The sequence below is a fragment of the Montipora foliosa genome, chromosome 4 (assembly GCF_036669935.1).
Source record: "Montipora foliosa isolate CH-2021 chromosome 4, ASM3666993v2, whole genome shotgun sequence".
Lineage (NCBI taxonomy): Eukaryota > Metazoa > Cnidaria > Anthozoa > Scleractinia > Acroporidae > Montipora > Montipora foliosa.
The window spans coordinates 38,204,093-38,214,092 of record NC_090872.1 but is presented as its reverse complement, the minus strand read 5'-3'; the positions used below and the strand labels follow the sequence as shown (position 1 = coordinate 38,214,092).

Here is a 10,000-nt window from a genome sequence, read left to right as displayed (position 1 = left end):
AAGTCCATTACCCAGAAGTCTCGATCTGCAATGTAATCCTGCCCATCAGTTTTCGGTATCTATTTTTAGGACGGCTATTACTGGATTTTCTCCAAAAAGAAAACGTGGTGGCTTTGTGTTCTTTGCACGATCCATGATTTTGCATTAAGCACGAGCAATTCTTCGTGCGGTTACTTGTTTGCAGATTAATCGGAGACGTTGTGGTCATCACGCCCAATCTGATTGGTCATGATTTCACTGGATCCGTATTTTAAATTTAGATAATACGGTAAAATGCATGGGCCAAGACCAAATCTTACTGACTCAAACTGCTAGTAGAACTGTTACTGACGCTGACTATTATGATGATATTGTCCTATCGGTGCCTTCATCAAGCCTACCCGGCCTGCTTCTGCAAAGTCGAGAGCGAGCGGCTAAAGTTGTCGGGTTTGTATGCAAACAAACCGGGAAACTTGAATGTATATCTTTCGATAAGAATGGTTCAATCAATTGCCTATCAGGAGAACTTCCCTATGTATCCGTTTACAGTGGATTGCTTATTCACATAATCTAAGAGGCAGCCTGAGTAAAAATAATGTGAGGGAAAGCCAAGGTGGCCATAGACAAGCTAAACTAACCCAGCAGCAATCTTGAAGAAGGACCCCTGCCAAGTCACGGTTACGTCAGTATTGTTTTTATGGAAAATATGCATGGACAATCGAGAAAAAGACTTTAAAATGAGCTTTATGATGTAAAAAATATGCTGATTGCGAACAAATTTATAGTAAGACGCACGAAAACGGCAAGACGTTTAGGACTGGTAAACCGCGACGTCACACTGATACATGTGGTTTGGCTGACTATGTACTGTTTTTAAGAAGATTCTTTGTACGGAATAAACCTGGGAATATACAAGCCTTTTTCGGTTCTTGTGTGTAACAACCGTACCTATCTATACCAGAATGCTCCGAGTTGCCCTGAATATCTCATGGAAACGGCATCCAACCGATGAGCCACTCAATTTACGCCCATCTATCGCTTATATCTCTTAAGTCATGCTTGAGAGGAGAACCAGATTTCAGTTTGGAATTGCTGGAGAGCAAAGGATCGAATAATAATCCCAGACTAGCGTCACATGTGGGTTCAGCTTGTTTTTTCTCTACTATGCGATTTGGTTTTCCCCTCTCCTCAAAAACCAACGTTTGATTTGATTTGAGTTGAGTGCCCCAGAGCCACAAGACTTGACACTTAATTAAAGACCATTGTTATTAAGCGATGCCATACTGCTCAGTAGCGTAGGTAGGTCGCACAAACACATAGGCATCAAGTGAGTGAGGAAGACCAACCCGGTGCAATATGAATGATCGCCGGAAAACCCTAACCCAAACCCCATAACAAAAGAGAGGACAAGAATCGTGCACTCAAACTGGTCTACAGGGACAAGGGAGTAATGGCCACTCCAAGAACCCCCTACCCCCTTGGTGCTATTTTAATAATCAAGCGAACAATAGCAGTTGACTGCTTTAATCAATTTGAGGTTTTGAACTTGATATCAATCGACAAATTTAAATAATCGTTTCGGACGCGGTCCTCGTAAAGTCTAGCTCAGTCAATTCCTTTTTGATTTACAGCTTTTGATCAACCTTGGCACCCTTGTACGCATTCAGCAAAAGTAACGGAGCATTGAACGCACTGCTCCTCATTTCCTTGGCCGCAGAAGAAGTCGATGCAATCCAGGTTGTCGTTCTCACATCCCTGGTGGCAGAGGGACAAACCATAAGACACATCGAATAAAACCGCGAGCAAAATGACGCAAACTCCAATCATATTCTTCTTCATTCTGAAGATGCAAAAGGAAAACACAAACATGTCAGACACGTCATAGTGTGAGCTGCTTGATGTCTCATATTATGTACGAAAAGACGACAACCACAATTCAAAATGTAACTTGATGTTTCTTAAAGTATTTCACGTATGGACAATCCTATAATTCATTTCCCACCCTGGTCAAAGTTTTTCTCTGTCCATATGTGGGCCCATTTTCATCAGTAGGGCTAACGCTCACGTGGTTCATTTGGGGTAGAAGCTTAGCACTTCACATTACACTCTAATCAGTTAAGTCTGTTCAAATAAAAGTCCTACATGGCCAACGTTTACAAAAACGTAATCCTTCCTTGTACTTGTACATGTTCATTTCCGTGACTTCAACATCTTCAGTTCCCACGGCCTGCTCCCGTCTGACCTCGTAGCTCAGTCGGTAGAGCAGCGGTGATCTAACCCGAAGGTCGTGGGTTCAATTCCCACCCTGGTCAGAGTTTTTCTCTGTCCTTGTGTGGGCCCATTTCCCTTAGTAGGGCTAACGCTCACATGGTTCGTATGGGGTACAAAACTCGCACTTCACATTACACTCCAATCAGTGTAGTCTATAATCAATTGGATTGGTTCAAGCCATTATGAAGTAAAGAAGTTAGGGAGTTTAAGAACGACGATGGCTACGGCAACGACAACGCCACAAAACCGTTATTTTATTGGCCCAAAGGATAAAAATGATGGTGCTGTAAGTGCGGCGAACACTTTAGCACATTTCTCACCCATACTCGATAAAACAACAATGTAAAAAGACGAAATTTGGTGTTTTAACGACAACTTGAGCCTACAAGAGTGGTTTGCTCATTCTCTATCTTCAATTCAAAACCGTTGATACAAATCGAATTAATTATTGGAAACCAAGAGTCCATCACCTGACTCTTGAGAATATTCAGCCATATCGTACCGTGAACATGATCAAGATCGAATCATCGCGATCGCCAAATACCTATTAGAGCCCGCAACTCCGTCGTCGTTTCTTAAAATCTCTGATGAAAGATTCAGTGTTGTAAGCTCACGTCGTCAAAACCTTAAATTTGATTACTTCACGTCAGTATTATTTCGCAGAGAACGGCGGCGAAGAAATGTATTAAGGCAGATGTCCTCAGTGCCGTAGCCGTCGCGGCTCCTATGGTGTGTTGTGTACGTGTCGTGTACCAAAAGACTGGTTTATTTCTGACTTTAAAGACTAACTTTCTTAGTCCATCTATTTTACTCACTAGTAATAGTTGTCACTACGTCTGCCCTGCCCAAGATAATATGGATGGCAGTTGAGGTGTTTTCGAATTAACATATGCTGCACGTTAGGGCCGTTTATACGAGAGAAAATAAGCCGCGGCGTACATAATACGCGAAAGGAACTATTTATACGAGTATAAACTCCAAAGCCAGGATAAGCTGCGGCTTGAGAAAGCCGTGAACGTATATTTTGTACCATTTATACAGGGTGCTCGCGTCTTATGTAAGCCGCGGCCTGAGTAAGCCGCGGCTTATTTTCTCTCGTATAAAGGGCCCTATTGTGATGTCTTCATATCATGCTACATGTAATTAGGTAGGTAAATGAAAGTGAAAGATGCAAGGAAAGGATGGGCAACAACTAACGGGCATTTATTTTCAATTTCCAATACGCTATCAATTGAAAAGCAATTTACATAATTATGGCAAATGCCTTGACAATATGATAGTAAAACAGGAATGTTCAGGAATATTAATTAGAAGGCAACATTTCGTCGTCATCTTTTTGATCCACGTGGTTCTTGCCACGGTACCTTGAACTGACCATAAAATAGGAACAAAACTCGGTTATTATATTGGGATCGCTGATTATTATTATTATTATTATTATTATTATTATTATTATTATTATTATTATTATTATTATCTGTGAATAACTGTTGAAAATGTGGTCGAAGGTTGTTTGAAAATGTTGATACTGAGATTACGCTTTTGCTTTCTGAGATTGCGTCTAGCAATTTGTTTCCGAGTGTGCCGGACGCCTATGTTTGTGATTTGTGTCTGACAAGTCGTCGCCCCTGTTTCTGATTTGTGCCTGAAAAATCGATTTCTGATCCAGGCAAAATGATTTTCTATCAGATACTATAATCTTTGATTTTCAAAGTAAAAAGATTCGCTGTAAATATTCGAAAATCACTCACCTTCAATCGAACCACAACACTCCGATATTGATGTTCGTTGTGACTTTCAGCCTTGTGACTCATGTTACCCAGAACACCTCGCGAACTAGGTGAATAATACCGATACCACCTTGCGCTTCCGGTTGAGCAATACCAATAACACCTTGCACGCTCGGTTGAGCAAATTCCATATACAATATCTATCTACCAATTTACATAATTTACATATTGTCCCTTTTTACGCGGGGGCTTCTAGGCTGCCTCCTCGGGCAATAACGTACAAGAAGACTTTTCATTGCTCTTCCATGATTTCTCAGTTCAGTTCACTTTTCTCTTATCGGAGATCAAGATCTGTCGCATGTATTTATTTACGATTTGTGAATGACAAACTTTTCCCGCTTAATTTTTACATTTACTTCCTTCCCGTGAGATCATTGTTTACACATGTTTTCTAAGATATTATCTAGTCGTCTCTTTGCTCAATTTGCGAAAAAAATCAGGAATTAGGAAGACTAGAAAGGGAATGGCGGACCCTGAGAGATGCAGAGTCGCAAACCAGCTGTGTAAAAGCACTACCAGATGAAAAAGTACAAATGAACAAATACTATGAATGTTTGGTCTGCCTCTCTAGCTACGTTCTAGTTTCTTGAACTTTCCAAGACACTATTTAGCCTGTTGCCAATGCCTTTGACATCCCACTGAGCCAATTCCGCGGTTCCAAAGAGATTCTATTGTGTCTTTTTATAGTATGTTTTCGGCAAAAAAAGAGAATCTTTCATCAATTTTCAGTTGTATAAAAACACCGGTGAAATCAAGGCGAGTATAGGCGCATTTTTTCAAAGTTCCTTTCGTCTTAGGAGCCATCAAACTTGAGAACTTTTCACTGGGTACAAAGAACGGGAAACTTCGTCTTCCGCGTAATTTTATTTAATTCCCGTCAAATAGGTATAGCCTTGCACTCTCAATGTCATAATTCCCTTTCCTTTGGGTCACCTAAAATCCTATCCAGAAACACCTGTTTTGTTGTACTCATTGGTGATAGCAAGAGCCCCATAATAAAAAACAAAGAGATTCTTTTGCTTAGCTGGCGTATCATGAGCTACCGCACCATACTTATAGCCAATCTGAGGCAAAATTAGCAATCGAAACGTAGTTGAATGGGATTTCTCGCTCTTTTCGCGCGCTTTATCGCTACGATTGGCGTTTCTTACGGTTGATTTCCCGCCATCAAACAAAAACCGTTCTGTCCTTATACAACTGCGGATTGGGCTGCTGCTGCTGCTTGTCATAACAGCATGAAAATGATTTTATTCAAACTCGTCTCTCTGTTTTCAAAAGTTACTTGATACCTGCTGCTAACAAGCACAAGAAGTGAGCTCATATCAAATGAGTTTCTTCCATTTTTGGCACAACGCAAATTTTAGTCCGACGTTTGCCTTTTACCGTAAACGTGATGATTAATCTCTCTAGTATTAACACACAACTTCACAACTAGACTAAACGGAGAAATCATTTTTAACTGAAAGAGAGTTCAGCCGGGGCGAAAATAAGCCGCGTTCGCATTCAGTTTCATTTTTGCAAATCTTAGTATTTACCGTCAGAAACAGAGTCGACAAGGCAAAAGCAAAGAAAAAACTGAAATACCTTATCTAATTCGCAGAACCTTCTAGGGGGTGAAATATTTGTTAAAAACTGCGGTTACTCTGTCAATAAATCGTCGTAAATCTCCATACCTTACCTTACTGAAGTTTTGACTCTGCCGCCTTTATGCTTCTTCAGTGTCGCTACGACCGCTTTGGTGTAAGTGTCTTTGAGGTATGCAATTGATAACAACATTTTAACAGGCAACACTCTGCCGGAACACACAAAGCTACAAAGCTCATCAACAATAACGACTTCGTAGGAACTGATGTCACAGATTTGTTTCAAACGCGTTTTGTTTTGTCCTTAGTGATAATAATGGATTTTTCAGTTGGCATTAAAACCAAGGAAGATGATCGTCATTAAAGCACTTTAACAGGGCCTTTAATGTTTTCAGCCTACCATCGTTAAGAACAACATCAAAGCACTTCGAAATGTTACACTTTTTGGTGTTTTTTAACAAGCCATTATCAGTTCACCGACAATCATTTCTCTTTTAATATTTGTTCTGATCTGAAGATCGTTGTCACTCCAAAGAAAAGGTTTTGTATTTGAGAGGTGAAAATGTTTGACGTGAAAGACATTTCCCGGCTTTTGTGTTGAAGTATTTTCAGACTATCATCGGTTACACAATCGTCTCCTAATTGCTTCTGATTTGAGCTTTTTAACCTTTCGTAAAATAAAAGCGGTTTAGAAATCTCCTCTGCGATTCCATTTAGTTCCAAGGTTAAATTCTTTGTTTTTGTTGCCAAAAATTATCATCTTTGCTTTTAATGAAAACCTGAGAAAAATATAACTTACGGTGTATTTTCGTTTACTTTACATAAGCCATGCATCTGCAACCCTGATAAGAAAATACAAATGCTTATTATCATTGTAACACAACAACTTGCAATTGCTTCGGTACAATGTTGTCAACTTTTTATCCTTTTTTAATTGCAATTTTACTTGTTTGCAGCACTTCCTGTTTAAAACCGATGAAAGAAATTTCCTAATTTACTTTTTTATGAAAGAACTTCCTTCTGTAAAAAAGGCCGACATGAGCTTTTTTAGATGAGAAGAAGAATAGACGATATAGAGAGTGGGTTCGCAGCTACATATAATTTTTCTATCTTATCTCTTTTTCAGTGAAAAGACTAAGGTAAAAAGCAGCCCATTCACACTAAAATTGTTACCTCTGATTTGGAGTCCAGTCCTGTTAACAAGCACTGTGGTTTGCATGACATACTCTTCGCAAATATCGATTACAATTTGAGCTTTTTTCGGAAAGCGGAAATGTAAAAAAAAAGAGTAAGGTTTTATAAAGTTAGAAGCAAAGATACCCGCCATTTCCTTTCGATTAAGAGTGAAAAGCAATTTCCCCGAGCTTATAAAACTGAATACATTAATTAAAAAATATGGCTTATTCGTTCACTAAATCCAGATCGCATTTGAATCCGAATAAAGTGGCGCGTCACAGAGAGAGTAGACGACTTCGGGAAACGAACCTGGGCCACTTTTGCGGCAGAGGATAGACTGACCATAAAGAATGCGGCGTAATCACAATAAGGTGAAAGAAATGAAGGTATTTGGGTTGATTAGTATGATCCAGCCTCCTCTTCTATTTCTGTTTTGTTTTGCTTGTCATTTCCAAGGCCACAGTAGTAGTAGTAGTAGTAGTAGTAGTAGTAGTAGTAGTAGTAGTAGTAGTAGTAGTAGTAGTAGTAGTAGTAGTAGTAGTAGTAGTAGTAGTAGTAGTAGTAGTAGTAGTAGTAGTAGTAGTAGTAGTAGTAGTGGTAGTAGTAGTAGTAGTGGTAGTAGTAGTAGTACAGTAAAATATAAGTAATTTGTGCTTGGTTAAGTGACTAAACCCGGCATAAAATTCCCTTCTTTTCGTTTTATTGCGAAGTTTCAGTTTCGTCGTAATTGTTTTACCAATGGACCTCAGGAAAGATGGTAACCTGAAACTCAACGGCGACAAATTCCCATTTACCATGTCGGAAACAAGATAATTAGTATTGATTTAACTAATGTTGATGTTATGATTGCGAGATATCTGTCCGGAAATCGAGCGTTACTTTCTGTCTGCTCCGATAAATAAGTTTGTTTATCTTTTGCGTGAAAGGTCTTTATAGCCAATCAGCTTACGTGTGATCAAGGTGCGTCCATGAGATAAGGGAACAATTGATTGTAGTTCTAGTCGGTTATAGACCTAACCTTGTTGTGTACGCGAGAAGATCTGAGAGAATTATAATCTGAAAAAAAAAGTGACAGTGTGGGTTCCTCACTTATTCCCCACAACCAATTCATTTGGTAAGAATTGAGCTTTATGCGTTTTCTGTTCAGAAAAACAGTGTTTTGTCAAATGATCACACTAAAGTTCAGCGGAACTCTGCTCAGCTACTTGCAGCTACTTGATAGGTCCGTTCAGACTTAGTGCCTGTGGACGGTGTTAGGGTAAAAAAAAACTAACATCTGATGGATTTCATTCAGACAGCTTATGCTTTAAATATCTGTTTACAGTTCGAAATGTATTTTTGTCAACTCCGAGACTTTTAGCGGCCTTGAAATAGTTAGGTAATAATGGTAACTGTAATGGCAATTCTTGACAGATCGAAGAATTACAGGGTTAATTATATGATGAGTTAAAATGTAGGGAAAAAAGGTTACAACATTTAGAAATTGAAATATGTATAAATACTGAAGTCTTAAATTAAGGCTCTGAGGATAGATAAGCAATAACCTTTGGCTGTCTCTCAATCGGGGAGAGGGTTCCTTATATTGTTATTATGTACACGTTCAGTTGGCTGTTGAGATAGGAATTCGCTCTTAGTCAACATGTCTCAGTAGTTCTTTAGGTCACTGAAAAAGTGTGTTCTTTGAAAGACCAAGCTTCCGTGCTACGCAGTGAGGAAAGGGCTTGGGAACTTGGAGACAAAATCAGTGCATAAGTTCCCCTGGAGATGTTCCAGTCTTGCCCGATTTCAAGTTTTGTGGGCATCACGAAGAAGGTTTGTTTAGACAGTTTAGATTTAGATTTGTGCACGATGACCGGGCACCGTTTAGGAGCAAGGATGGCACAGTCGGTTAGTGCGCGGCCTTGGTGCAAGAGGTCCTGAGTTCGATTCTCGGATCTCGCATCCTTGTTTCGACTCCTTTCCTTTCCATGTAGCTAGTAGCTTTAAATACCCGTAAAACGGAGCACTGATGGAGAGGGGGGGAGTAAAATGAGCGCACCGTCGACCTCAGGTTTGTCAGTTTAATTACTGTTACGAGTTATCGACGTTAAATAAGGTCTACTTTACTTTACTTTACTTTACTTTACTTTACTTTACTTTACCGTCATCAAGTCTGAGCGAAACTAAAAATAGGAATATTGTAGCTTTTTATGGCATTTTGTCAAATTGAAGTTAACGATTTAATTGACGGCTTTCGGAATTAGTCAAACGTATTAAAGTTTGCGCAAGACCTTCAAATAATAATTAAATTAATGAATACAGCCTTTGTCCGATCCGGTCAATTTATATTTCATCCCGGCTTGAAAGTCACTCTCAATTTAAAATTCATTTTACGCACTAAAATTGCTTTCCAATTTTGACACAAAGATACTTATACTTAATCAATCAATACCACGGACAGTGATGATATTGCTGTCAAACAGATACTAAGCAAATTAATTGCGTCGACGAAGGAGAGGCCAACTGGAAAACATGGACTGGACTCTGGACTGGACTTTGGACTGGACTCTGGACTGGACCCTGGACTGGACTTTATTAAACGAAGTTAATGTTTAACCAATAATATAACGATTAACCGTTTCTATTTAATTATTAACCAGCGAGAATGAGAATGAGAACGGATGTTTTTTTCAAAGGGATCATAAACGAAAAATCGAACAACGCTGCCCAGTAACTTTCAATCAAGTCAAGCTACTATTACGTAAATACTGTGACCACGATATATCTCATCCGTGCGCTATCTAAAGAATGTTAGGAATGTTTTTGTCTGCGAGACCGCGACATTGGGTTTTGATTGCGAGACCGAGATTTAGATCCCAAAATGGCTTTGCAAAAAATTTGAGACAGAGAGACGTTCGAGAACGCTCAAAAACCGAGACCATCCATTCAGAGACCATTCATCACCCCTCAGGTGACAACGAACAATGATTTGATTGGTTAGATTTAGCCTGTGTACTTCTTCAACAAAAATTAGCTACTATAAAATTTGAACTGTTACACAAATCAGGAATGCCAGGTCACGATTGTCAAGTTCTAAGATTAAAGATATGCTGCCAATCAATAAAAATGAAAAAGATTAAAAAGATGAAAGCAAATGTATTTTTTCCTTCTCAGCTGTATACATTTATTATTTCTTTTTCCTGTCAACAATGTTTTGGTATT

The 10,000-nt window shown here is 39.1% G+C and overlaps 1 protein-coding gene and 1 long non-coding RNA gene across 2 annotated transcripts in view; one reads left to right on the top strand and one right to left on the bottom strand.

Moving 5' to 3' along the window:
• Positions 1-1,487: 1,487 nt before the first annotated feature.
• Positions 1,488-6,009, bottom strand: LOC137999243 (uncharacterized). Its single transcript, XR_011122931.1, has 2 exons — positions 5,719-6,009; positions 1,488-1,819 (listed from the first exon to the last, which is right to left on the bottom strand). It is a non-coding gene; the product is annotated as an uncharacterized lncRNA (long non-coding RNA).
• Positions 6,010-7,712: 1,703 nt separating this feature from the next.
• The window catches only part of LOC137999241 (nuclear apoptosis-inducing factor 1-like), a 10,478-nt gene continuing 8,190 nt past the window's right edge, over positions 7,713-10,000 (top strand). Inside the window, exon 1 of the mRNA XM_068845082.1 lies at positions 7,713-7,913. The gene's annotated coding sequence lies outside the window, so the exon portion shown is untranslated. The remainder of the gene's footprint in view (positions 7,914-10,000) is intronic.